General features: G+C 37.7%; 1 pseudogene; it reads right to left on the bottom strand.

Annotated features, from left to right (window-relative positions):
* Window positions 1-5,470: 5,470 nt before the first annotated feature.
* LOC145936525 (uncharacterized) overlaps window positions 5,471-12,706 on the bottom strand; it is an 11,201-nt pseudogene continuing 3,965 nt past the window's right edge.

Below are 12,706 nucleotides of genomic sequence, written 5' to 3'. Positions count from 1 at the left end.
AGAGTTAGTAATTACCCTAAAATGCCAATTCCAATAGATTTCATTTCCATATTTGCCTTGAAATTTTCCCATAAATAATACGGTGAATGCGGCTTCTTCTCAATAAATTCGACTATCTTTATCAGAATCAAAACAACTCAAATTTCAATCGTAGTAATTACTGTAGATTATGTTGATAACTTCTAAAACAAAGTAAACTAAAAACACAGTGAAAAAATGAATGAAAGATCATTTTAAAAAATTAAAAAGGCGTTTTGTTCAATTTTTATCTATTTTTTTAACATATACAGGGTGTAACTAAACAAACGTATACGAAGCACACCATCAGGTGCAGGACAACAAACTAAATCAAAAAGTCCTGAGCCATTTTTTTATCTGCGCTTTATTTTTTACGCTATAAATTGTTAAAGTTTGCCAATCAGCGCGTGGCTACAACGGAAGGCAGCGTAGGCGCCGCCTACTAGGTGGGGAGCGCGGGATCGGAGAGTAGCGAGACAAAGTGGGGCGAAGCGAATGTAGCATGTCTCTGCTCTTTTTTGTACGTTTTGCGTAGCTCTTAAAATTTGATTATTCTCGATACTCTCGGCAGTGTGGAATATTTAATTTTTCCATCTCGTTAGCTGTCTCCATATTTGTGTTTAGAAATACTTTTTCTTTGAAGAGAGAGAAAGGTCACATGAGTTGTAGTCCGGAGATCGAGCAGGCCACGGACTAGTACTGAATCCTTCCCATCCTTGAGGAAAATTTTTATCGAAGTAATGGCGGATGATACTTTTGAATAAGATTCATTAAAATTAATATTAAAAGTGGTTCCGATAATTGGACTTAAATATTAAATTTATTTTAAGCGCAAAGTATGTTTTTATTTTTAACATATTTAACAAAAAAAAAACTTTCTAGATATATGAAAACATACATATGTATGTAGTAATGACTACTTTTATTAAGATTTTTAGTCTTGATGTGTGAACATGATATAAAAATTAAGCCCTGAGAGTAGAATACAGTATTGAAACTGAGATAGCGATTTTCACAATTTCGATAGATTCTATTAAACTACGCAATAAAATAATAATTATAAACATTTGTATAATAATAAAATAAAAATAAATAATAATATAAATTATAATAAAATTCGGTAAAACATTGCCAGTTTCTCGTAGTCGTCGAACAGCACCAGCTAGTACATTTGGACTTGGATGATGTCGATTCGGGTATAAATTAGCATATTGCACTGCGGCAGGTGCAGCCTGTTCTCCGTTTTTAAAATATAAACGAATCATTTCGTAATAATCTTGTGCGTAATAAACGGGCATGATGAGGATTATTAAATGGTCTGTCACTTATAAAAGATCGTTCACTTATAAAAGTATAACAATGAATAATTGAAATGATCAGAAGATTTTGTTTATAAGAACCTTCGCGCTTGTGCTTTGTTTTCATACATACAATACATAAAGATGAACATACATACATACGTATGAAAACAAAGCATTAGCGAAGATTCTTTATAAATAACAAAAATATTAAAGAAAGAAAAAATATAAATCTGATCTTTTTTTTTTAATATTTCAACTATTCGTTGTTACGCCTTTATAAGACTATTTAATAATCTCATGCTCGTTTATTATACATAAGATTATTGCGATATGATTCGTTTATATTTTACAAGTAGAGAACAGGCTGCACCTGCGCTCTCTCTCTCTCTCTCTCTCTCTCTCTCTCTCTCTCTCTCTCTCTCTCTCTGCAGTAGAAAATGTTAATTTATATCCGAATTGACATCATCCAAATTTGAACGTAATAGTTGATGCTGTTCGACGACTACGAGAAACTGGTAGCGTTTTACCGAATAATAGAGATGGAGGTACACAATCTTGTGATGGAAGATGCTATTATAATTGTCTTCCGCAATAATCCCACATTAAATACAAGATCCATTGCTCGTCAGTTTGGTATATCGTATATGATTGTTTACTGAATGCTTAAAGAGAATGAGCTGCATTCGTATTATTATACAAAAGTACAACATTTAGTTCCACGATATTATCAGCCTCGCGTGATTTTCGCTGAATATTATTTAAATCTAGTAAAAACCAAATTATAGAAGTCGGATTTTGTATGTCGATAAATGTACATTTACAAGAAACATTTTAGGAATGTTTAATATCCACATTCTCTTATCATTATCATTACTGCAGCCATCTGGAAATCTATTTCTTACTCGAGAGAGATCTTTTCAACATCGAATTCCGTAAATATTTGGTGTGGATTACCGAGAAATCAAATCGTAAGTAGGTATTTTAAACTGAAATAAAATTAAAATTTAATTGTAATTTAAATTAATTAAATTGTAACTTTTTTTATTATCTTTCGTCTGTCTATCGATTTGAATTATTTTTTTATTTTATCAATGCAATAAACATTTTCTTTCTAGAAAAATAATGTGTAATCGTTATATTACTGTTTACTTTTATTACTAGTATTGTTCCTATTGAATTATTTTTCCTATTGATATAAACTTATTGACAGGACTTAGATCGAACTTTTTATATTATCACGCTTGAACTCTCAAAAGTAGTCTCGATTTCTTACAAAATGATCTGCCAGATTTGTTAGTTTCGGCAGAGAATAATTTAGAAGAGGTAACATTAAATAGATGAGCTACGATATTCATGCACGATGACGCACTTGCCCATACATCCTAATATATCTTTACTCTTATTTTATTATTATTATATTTATATTATTATTTTTTTTTATTATTATAAAAATGTTTATAATTATTTTATTGCGTAGTTTAATAGAATCTATCGAAATTGTGAAGATCGCTATCTCAGTTTCAATACTGTATTTTACTCTCAGGGCTTAATTTTTATATCATGTTCACACATCAAGACTAAAAATCTTAATAAAAGTAGTCATTACTACATACATATGTATTATAATGTTTTCATACATCAAGAAAGTTTTTTTTTGTTAAATATGTTAAAAATAAAATCATACTTTGCGCTTAAAATAAATTTAATATTTAAGTCCAATTATCAAAACCACTTTTAATATTAAATTCAATGAATCTTATTCAAAAATATCATCCGACATTACTTCGATAAAAATTTTCCTTAAGGATGGGTAGGATTCAGTACTAGTCCGTGGCCTGCTCGATCTCCGGACTACAACTCATGTGACCTTTCTCTCTCTTCAAAGAAAAAGTATTTCTAAACACAAATATGGAGATAGCTAAAGAGATGGAAAAATTAAATATTCCACACTGCCGAGAGTATCGAGAATAATCAAATTTTAAGATCTATGCAAAACGTACAAAAAAGAGCAGAGACATGCTACATTCGCTTCGCCCCACTTTGTCTCGCTACTCTCCGATCCCGCACTCCCCACCCCACCAGTAGGCGGCGCCTACGCTGCCTTCCGTTGTAGCCACGCGCTGATTGGCAAACTTTAACAATTTATAGCGTAAAAAATAAAGCTCAGATAAAAAAATGGCTCAGGACTTTTCGATTTAGTTTGTTGTCCTGCACCTGATGGTGTGCTTCGTATACGTTTGTTTAGTTACATCCTGTATAATACACAACTAATAAAGACGACCCTTATTAGGTCATAGCTGGTCCTGTTCGTACTAATATTTATTGTGATTTTACATACTATTGCTTTCAAGTTCATTGAACTGCGCGCCGAATAAATTTTTTGGTCACATCGATATTCTCTTATATAAATAATACAATTATTCGGAGAGCTATTTTTCATATTTTAGTTTATCTATAATGCGAAAAGATTGGAGTAAAAAAATCTAAACTATTAAAAAATTGGCTATAATAATACATTTTCATTTATAATATATATGTTCTAATATATTTAAAAATTTCAAGCCAAATGTGGAAATAAAATCTATTGGAGTTGGCATTTTAGGATAATTACTAACTTTTCAGCTAGAATGCGGGCGAAAATAAAAACTTTTTTTACACTCTAATATATTATGTATATATACATATATATATTAGTAGATGTACTAGGCGGATTCTAACCCACGGGGCAATGAGGGGAGGTGAGGGGCGAGGGGAACCCATGGCGCGGGGAATGACGTCACGCGGGAGAGGGAATGACGTCACGCGGGGAGGGGAAGGACGTCACGCGGGGAGGGGGAATGACGTCACGCGGGGTGGGGGAATGACGTCACGCGGGAGGCGTCCGCGATGTACCGCGATGTACCGCGAGGAGTCCGCAGGGAGCGGGAGGCGTCCGCGATTTAGGTGCCGGGCCCGCGAGGGGTCCGCGGGGAGGGGGAGCGTCCGCGAGAGGTCCGCGGGGAGGGGGAGGCGTCCGCGATTTTGGAGCCGGACCCGCGAGGGGTCCACGGGGAGGAGGAGCGTCCGCGAGGGGTCCGCGGGAAGGGGGAGGCGTCCGCGATTTTGGAGCCGGGTCCGCGAGGGGTCCGCGGGGAGAGAGGAATCCGCGAAAGACCGCATGAAGTTTTTGGGTGAGGGGTCCGTGGGGAGAGAGGAACGCGAAGGAGAGCGCGAGGCACACGTGAGAGAGATGACGCAAGCGAGGTGTATATGCAAGAGCGAGAGAGATAGTACGAGATGGCTAGGTAGCGAGATGACGCGAAGGAGAGCGCGAGGCGCACGCGAGAGAGATGACGCAAGAGCGAGAGAGATAGCGTGAGATGACGAGAGGTAGCGAGATGACGCGAAGGAGAGCGCGAGAGCTGATGCAGCGAAGGAGAGCGCGAGAGGCGGACGCGAGAGACTTTTTTTTATAATAATATTTATAGTAATTTTTAATTAATAATAAGATTTTAATAGGAGGAAGGGGAGAGAGGACTTATTCTAAAATAAATACATTTATTTAATATTTAAAATAATGTTTATTTATAACTGTGTGTGTGTGTATATATTTACAAAATGTGTGTGAATTTAAAATATAAAATATACAATATATAAAATATAAAATATAAATTAATATAAAATGTAAAATATAATAATACAATAATAATATAAAAATATAAATTAATATAAAATGTAAAATATAATAATACAATAATATAAAAATATATACAGCAGCGCGATGGTGGCTGCGAAGTGGTGGGGCGGTGGCTGCGAGGCGGAACTCCTACATAACAGAATATTTTTTATTTTTTTTTCTTTTTATTTTTTTTTATTTTATTTATTATAAAATTAATGAGACTTACATGTATTGCATACTGGACACATATTCCGTGTGAACATTTGGTCCAGCGGGCTATTGCACTCGCTGCACCATCTCCCCAAAAGCTGTTCAAATGTCCCGGTCCTGTGAATGCGGACGACGTCAATCTCCACATATAGATCTCGCAATCTAATGAAACATCTTGTGCACAACATAACTCCATCCCATGGACAATAATAAATATGTATTGCACACATTCTCGTACTATCATCCATGGCGATGATGTCCGCTGTGCACAACTGTGCACTCTTCACTCGCGAGTAACGTAGCCATACTCACTATCGTAATCGGAATCGTTCGCGGGCTCAATTTCAACGTCCGAGCCCATTTCAACGTCTGATATAGCATCAACGTCTGATCCAACTTCAACCACTATCACCTCATCATCACTATCATCAATAATTATAACCTCGTGCTCCATTATTAACGGTCTGAAACTTTATGATAGATGTACGAACATCACGGGGTTAAAAAGACTCACGTTAAAAAGAGTAGGGGATGTATGACATAATAGCTTGAACGCTTACTCTGCACATGAGATAAGAAAACAGATGATCCAAGACAAAGATTCCATGATGAGAATAAGCATATGTATAATATTTAAAATTGAAACCACAATCGAACGTAAATAAAACCACGTTCGAACCACAATCGAACCTCGATCGAACCACGTTCAAACATCGATCAACCACCTTCATACCTCGATCGAACCACTTTCATACCTCGATCAATCACCTTCGAACCACTTTCGAACCACGATCAACCACCTTCAAACCACTTTCGAACCACGTTCGTACCTCGATCGAACATCAATCAACCACTTTCGAACCACTTTCATACCTCGACCAACCACATTCGAACCACTTTCATACCTCAATCAACCACCTTCGAACCACTTTCGAACCACGATCAACCACCTTCGAACCACTTTCGAACCACTTTCAAACCACGTTCGAACATCTATCGAACATCAATCAACCACCTTCGAACCACAATCAACCACCTTCAAACCACTTTCGAACCACGTTCGAACATCGATCGAACATCAATCAACCACCTTCGAACCTCGATCGAACACCAATCAACCACCTTCAAACCGCAATCGACTACATTTAAAAATTATAACATAAGAATGCTGTCGCATACTGAAATTAATACGAGCACGTGCGGACATATAATTCTTGTATGCATATGAGGAAAAGGAGTGAGAGAGAGAACAAAGAGAATATTATTTTAATATTAATTTATTCAAAAAAAGGGTGTGGCGAATCATTGCGATGATTTGACCACCAATTAAATATTTTAAATACATTTTCTAAAGCGCAATTTTTTACATGTTTATCGCAACGTAGGCTATAGATAGTATCTAAGTTGTTTAAGGTAGGAATATCTTCATAGTTTGCATCCAAGATCTCAATAATGAAACCGTTTCTCGCATCGTCCATTATATCGGTCAACCATTCTCGCTTTTCATGGCCTTTTACGTACACGAGAGAGGATGACTCTTCTTCTTCTTGTATCATACCAGCGATAGCTGTTGTAATCAAACGCTGAGCCATGCTGTATGGAAGGTTTCCATCTACCCATTGTAATCCATGATGATTTCGAGTCAACCATGAGGCTTGACGTCTCTCCGATTTTATGAGCACACCCCATGGTACGGGGCATGCGAAAAAATAATGTGAAACAATAAATCCTCTTCTGAGGATCGCCACTTCCTTCACAATAAACTGTTTATTGAAAATAAATCCTTGTAGATCCACAAACGTTGGTACAACCATATTGTTACAAGAATATTGGACGACTGATATCGATTGTTAAAAATCTCAATCTTTTATATCGGAGGATAAATGTTGGTTAAGTAATTTTACGAACTATGATGGTCAACGGACAATATTCGACAACACGATCGTGCAAAATGAGACAATAGGCGGTAGTATTTGCCGGTACATCTTCCTTACATTCAAATTCTATTCTCACGTCCACGGTAGAATTTTTGACAGATTCATTTTGTCGCGAACAATCAATAACTGCGAGAGGACCGCAATGTAGAAATTTTGCGATAGTTAACACATTCTCAATATCACACCCGTAATAAGATTTGCGAAAACGAGAGTACATATCATACAGAATCGACCATCTGTTTTTATCAAAATCTAAATTTAAATCATCGTAGGGATTCCGAGTTTAGATATAGCTTAACGTTGGCTAATTTACATTGTAGTATTATCTTTTGTCATAACATTCTTTTTACCAGTCTGCAGTGCAAAGATCATATATCGCGGCTTTTCCAGCTGAGAGGCGGTTTTCACAGTCCATGAATGCTTGGTCGTACTATGTAACAGCGGAAATTCGTACAGATCCCAAGAGCGAAAACTCATGTTTAAGAATCGCCCGCTTTCCAATGCTTGTAACAAGAATAGTTTATTGATTTCATTCAAAATTACATGCGGCATACGACATTGTATCTTGATCAATTCAATATCAGCTTCCGCACGTCCATACAGACAATTGTTGTCGTTGCGCGAACGTATCAAAATTAATTCATGGCGAGCGTTAATCACAACTTGCTTGTAATCTTCGCAAAATCCCAACAGCATGTTGAGCGGTACGCAAAAGTTAAACATGCAACTATCACCACATGATCCATTATGCGTCATATCCCACCCGGCATTCTTCAAGATTTTACTTCTTTCGGTAGTTAAAGAGACATAATTTTTCAACGTAGAAGTTATTCCAACGTTTCTGTTGCGATCAATCTCCACACCATCGATTTCAAATCGAATTTCATCAAATATGAACGCAACGCAGTTATTTGCCAATACCAGCGTTACATTTGCATCTATTTTAAATATTGTCAACTTTCCCTCAACATACAGACAGCTTTCGCACGGTAACGTGTACAAATCCTGGTGGTGTATAGGTATCCGTATCTCATCGCTATGTCCAAGCGATGAGTTGGTGTATGGATTGTACGTATGTGTCTCAACCTTGACGATACGATCATCAAAGACTGGCTCACCACCAATATTCAAAATATCAATCATCTTTTCGTACGATGAATCTCAATGATTTTAAAAATTCGCGATTCAATGCGCTGAGTTTCTTTTTAGTGTAACGAGATCTCTGATTATTGTCGCTCACTATCGCCGCCGCAGCTGCTGCTCTCGCAAAAGTATTGTCTCTCGTAAAATTATTGTCTCTCACGTGCTCCGTATCATTTAGCACGAGCATCACACGCTAATTTTGTCGACGCCGTACGTGTAATCTTACAGTAACTTCCTCTCCTCGAAAATCCAGCAATCGTCCTTCTTGATCAACAATGCGTATCGTTAGATCAGTAATGCTTCGTACGACGATCGGGAGATAAATGATCTGTGCAGGCGTTTCCGATATCTTATATCCTGGTGGCACGCTCGGTGAAAATTCATGTATCGTGTGTACGCGCTTGTCATTACTGTACACACCAGTGGTGACGCTACATTCTATACGGATAATATTCACGCTAATAATATTTATAGGTAAATCTGAATCATGCCATTTGTGAGGTTGCAATATACGATTCGACGAGAATCCCAACAGCGATCCTATGCTGTCTGGTTTACTAAAATTTATTCTATAGATGCATTTGATTTCGCTCTTTAGAGTATTATGATTGGCGCGAAGCACTATTGCATCTTCATTCTGCTCTTTATTGGAAGGATATTGTGAAATTGCACGTCTCAGATACTCTTCTATAGCTTGTATTTCGTATGATCCTTCGGGTATCGTAATTTCCTTGTCAACGTTATCAAAGTAAAATTTATTATTCTTAGAATTTACATTCGGTATCGTATGATAAGTTTCAAAATCTGTTAAACCGAGCTCATAATCACCATTCGATAAATCTATAGCTGGAAAGTAGCTTACAGCGAGAACGCTACTTTTGCCAGTCAACGTTAGTGTTAGCGACATGTTGTCAAACTGAATCGTGATGATGGATTGACAGGCTTTATATCAGTCGTTTGAAGAAATCGTAAACACAATTGTCCACAATTATTCTGATTATAATTTTGATAGGATGTGTGATTGTATTCTATTTTCGCAACATTTAAATATTGCACCAACTCTTTGGGTGATTGAAGATTGCCAAAACTATCGAAATATATTGCTCGATTTCCTCTCTTTACATATGCTACCCAATGGATATCGGAACCATCAACGTCATCCAAATTTACAATACCGCTTTCATTTTGTCGTATACCGCTTATCGGTAAATTATTGCGCATGAAAACACCTCTAAAGAATGCTATACGCATACATCTTGCCAGTTGTTGCAATTGTACATTAGTTGTTACACCCACAGGCATTTTTAGCGTTTTTTTTTTGACGTTTTTTTTTTATTAGTTGAGAATCCCTGTCCACGCTTGTATGGAGCGAGATAAACTCCATGACCTTCCATAGCGCGATTATGACGTTGCATTTCTTCAAGCTGACGTTGCGTAGCCTTGCTATCATTCACAGCCTTTGCGAATCCTGCTGCTCCACCGGCCAACGAACCGAGAACTCCCAACAATGGAAAAATTGGCAAGATACCACCACGCTTCGCCACAGGCAGTATTCGTTTCTTCTTCTTTTTCGAAGATTTTTTCGTCTTCATCCCCATACCGAATTTTGTCTTTGCTTTCATAGCTGCCCAAACAGTCGTAGCGGTTGCTCTTTCACCAAGAGTCGAATCTCTCGCAGTAATACGTTCTCGCGCTTTCGCAGCGAGTATATTATCAGCAACGTGTCTCTGAGGGCGTTGCTTTGAGAATATGCAATGTCGTGCTCGCGACACGCAGCATCCAATGGATTAATACCTCGATCACCTCTAGCCAATCGCTTTTCCAAATGAGTCCCCGGACCGCAAAACTGATAGCCGGGGATATGGAATTCGATCGGAAGTGCGTTTATCGCGCGATTAAAGAGACCACTACCTATTTTCGTAGACATTCGTTGCAATCCTTTATCATCGGCGCAAGACCGTCGATGTGCGTTTGCTGCCACGGTCGATTGTAATGTTTGAAACAGCAGCGACAGGTCTGAATCTCTGGATCCGCCTCTATGTGTTCCGGAAGCTTGTCCCACACGTAGTGGATGTGATTTTCATATCGCAATAAAAATGCTTTTGGTACAAATTGCAGCTGTTCGGCGCTTAAACCGTGAATATCGGAAGCACTTGTTAGCAGAACAAACATTTTTTCGGTACTGAGCGATTCATGGTTTCGCGCAGCTATAAATAGGCTCTCCATGACTCATGCATTCATTCGAGAGAAAACATGCGGTTCGTTCAGCAATCGACGATAATCAAAGTTACTAATTTCGACGATAAAACACGGTTAATGTTGGATAAAGAAATACGCAGACATGGAAACATGATACCAAATACTATACGTGGTATCATCTGCGGCCCCTCGAATTGTGGTAAAACTAACACGTTGATTAGTTTGATAGAAAGCCCGTATGGTGTTCGCTTCGAGAACATGTACGTTTACTCGAAATCGCTTCAACAACCGAAATATTAATATTTGGAAAATTTGCTATCACCGATAGAAGAAATTGGTTATTTTACATTCTCTAATAATAGCGATGTCATTCCACCGAGTGAGGCGCTTCCGAATTCCATTTTTATCTTTGATGACGTGGCATGCGACAAGCAAGATATGATAAGAGAGTACTTTGCAATGGGACGACACTCGAGCGTCGACTGTTTCTATCTTTGTCAAACGTATGCCAAGATGCCCAAACATCTTATACGTGACAATGCAAACTTATTAATTTTATTTAAACAAGATGGGACAAACTTGAAACATGTGTACAACGATCACGTAAATACAGATATGTCTTACGATAATTTTCACGCTTTTTGCCAGAAATGTTGGCAACATAAATATGGATTCGCGGCGATTGACAAGGACAGTCCGCTGACTAATACGACTAGACGATATAGAAAAGGATTTAATGAATTTGCAATACCGCAAAGCAATTAGTCGCTTTCGACACATTGATCGAGCAACGTCTAAATTGCAACATGATGAATAACGATCGTGAAAAGATTGTGAGAGAGATTGCGAAAACGAGCGATTCAATCCGTAAAAAATATCGTTTCTTGAAAACTGGTAAAATGGAGGAGGACGATGCATTGGAGAGGCATTTTAAACCAATCTCTGAACCTCTGAAACAGCTTGTTGAAAATACAGTCGGTGTTGAGTCTGGTGAAGAATAGATTGAACCATCGAGTATGCTCGGAGAGAAAAAAGAGTTTAAAACAAAGCGATCAAATATATCATTGAGCGGTATAACTTCTACCCCAAAGCGAATCAAAAGCAGGCGAATGCAACAATTATTGGATGCAACTACTTCTACTCCGATACAAGATGTACAACCAAGGCAATTATTACATGATAAGACGTCTATCGAGGAAATTTTCGAGACTTCACCTGAATCGCTTGTGACATCAATTCAACAGTCATTACAAACATCTGAGGGTCAAAATTCATTGCGAAATCACCTGGGTCCACTTGCTCAAAAATATGTGGTAGCTATATTGAGTCAAGATAAAAATTCCAAGATGGATTACGTATACGGTGTTAAATTTATCGACAAAGGAATGACGCTCGGTAATAAAAATTTCGATGTGGATAAAAATGATAATGTAATTATCGATGGATCAAAATACGTTGGAACAGCAGATCTTTACGAGTTGGTTTTCAAGAGAATTCCCGACGATGAAATATATACTGCAAATGCAGTACTACTTGCAGAACTACAAAAATATATTAATAAGAACAAATGCGCACAGACGAAATGGTAATGTGAATCATCCAGTATTAGGTAACAAGGGATACAAATATAAATATATAATCGCACCATTATTCTCTGATAAAAAATCTGGAAAAGGTATACCGCGTGCTATGACCTTAAACAATAATAAGATTGATTACGTGCATTGGAATGTCAGCTTCCGGTTGCGCTACACGTATCTTGCGCGTCCTTGCGTCATAGCCGGAGGCTGTTAGACACAGAGTGTTATCGCGCACGTAATTTCTTAGTAATCCATTCCATTGATAATATGAATTATTATTCGACGTTCCAAGTGATAATCCAAATTTATTAATCGACATTTCGATACCACTAATATTGACAGACTGACTCGTATCGTGGATGTATAACTTATTTTATAATAATACCAGCTTCGTAAAGTTCCTCGATAATCGACAATATTTCATTGCCGTGGGCGTTGTTGCCGGCTTGACGTGAAGCTTCGCGCAAACGCAGACGATCTACCAACTCGTTGGGATCATTCCAATGCACGTAATCAATCCTATTATTGTTTAAGGTCATAGCACGCGGTATACCTTTTCCAGATTTTTTATCAAGTACTCTGCGTTGATACCACTGCTTGTATCCCTTGTTACCTAATACTGGATGATTCACATAGTACTCTGCGTTGATACCACTGCTT

The sequence above is a fragment of the Prenolepis imparis genome, unplaced genomic scaffold (genome assembly GCF_030444845.1).
Source record: "Prenolepis imparis isolate NDT839.2.m4 unplaced genomic scaffold, iyPreImpa1.0 SCAF_5, whole genome shotgun sequence".
Taxonomy (NCBI): domain Eukaryota; kingdom Metazoa; phylum Arthropoda; class Insecta; order Hymenoptera; family Formicidae; genus Prenolepis; species Prenolepis imparis.
The sequence above is the reverse complement of the archived record's forward strand: the minus strand, read 5'-3'. Positions and strand labels throughout refer to the sequence as shown.